The sequence below is a fragment of the Pundamilia nyererei genome, unplaced genomic scaffold, assembly GCF_000239375.1.
Source record: "Pundamilia nyererei isolate P.nyererei 1_Seehausen unplaced genomic scaffold, PunNye1.0 scaffold00307, whole genome shotgun sequence".
Classification (NCBI taxonomy): Eukaryota; Metazoa; Chordata; class Actinopteri; order Cichliformes; family Cichlidae; genus Pundamilia; species Pundamilia nyererei.
In genome coordinates, this window is record NW_005187708.1 from 481,543 (window position 1) to 482,766 (window position 1,224).

The window sequence follows — 1,224 nt, forward strand, 5'->3', positions numbered from 1 at the left end:
TTGTTCCACAGTTTAGGAGCAGTTACAGCAAAGGCCCGATCTCCTCTGTGCTTTAATCTGGACCTCAGGACAGCCTGGAGCATTTGATCCACAGACCTCAGTGATCTTGTAGGAGTGTACAATTTAAAAGATCCGAAAGGTGTGAGGGTGCGAACCCGTGCAACGCCTTAAAAAAAAAAAATTAAATCTTAAAATTAATTCTAAAGCTAATTGGCAGCCAGTGTAATGATGGCAGTATGGGAGATGTGTGTTCTCGCTTGCATGTGCCAGTTAGTAGCCGTGCTGCAGTGTTTTGGACCAGCTGCAGGCGGCTAACTGATGACACTAACACCAGAGTAAAGACTGTTACAGTAGTCGAGGCGAAGATGAAATGAAGGCATGGATAGCTCTCTCAACGTCTCTAAAACAGAGAAATGGCTTCACTTCAACAAGTAGCTAAAGATGAAAGAACCTGGTCTTGAGTACAGCATTAATCTGTTTATCAAATGTTAGATTAGAGTCAAAAATTACTCGTAGGTTCCTCGCGAAAGTTTTTTTTTTTTTTTAAATAAATTTCTAAGGGGCCAAAGTCGCAGTGGTCACAGGGACCAAACTCAATCACCTCTGTTTTCTGTTCATTTAGGTTAAGAAAGTTTAAAGCCATCCACACCTTAACAATCTAGCAAACCCTTCAGAAAATAGTCAGAGTGGATTGCGGCGGAGGAACAGTGATGCAGTCTCTAAGCGCATCTGTAACCGGAAGGTCGCCGGTTCGATCCCCGGGCTCTCTGTCCTGGTCGTTGTGTCCTTGGGCAACCTACCGCCTACTGGTGTTGGCCAGAGGGGCTGATGGCGCGATCTGTCAGTCTGCCCCAGGGCTACAACTGTAGCTGCCTCCACCAGTGTGTGAGAATGTGAGAGTGAATGAATAGTGGAATTGTAATCAATCAATCAATCAATCAATCAAAGCTTTATTTGCCACATGCAGGTTGCCCTGCAGTGAAATGGGACCCCCCGATCTTACAGACACAATTTTACAGTGTTTATTTACTTTTAAATAAATAATTTTTTTTTTTTTTTGGCCTGTCCCATTTGGGTCTTTTGCCATCAGAATTGTTGTCTAAAGGCAAAGAAAGATACCCAACGGATTTTACTTTACCAAACTGACCATCCCAGCCTTGCCGTAATGGTCCATTTGATTCACCTTTTATTGTTTATTTTATTTTCACTTACTGAATACGGGAC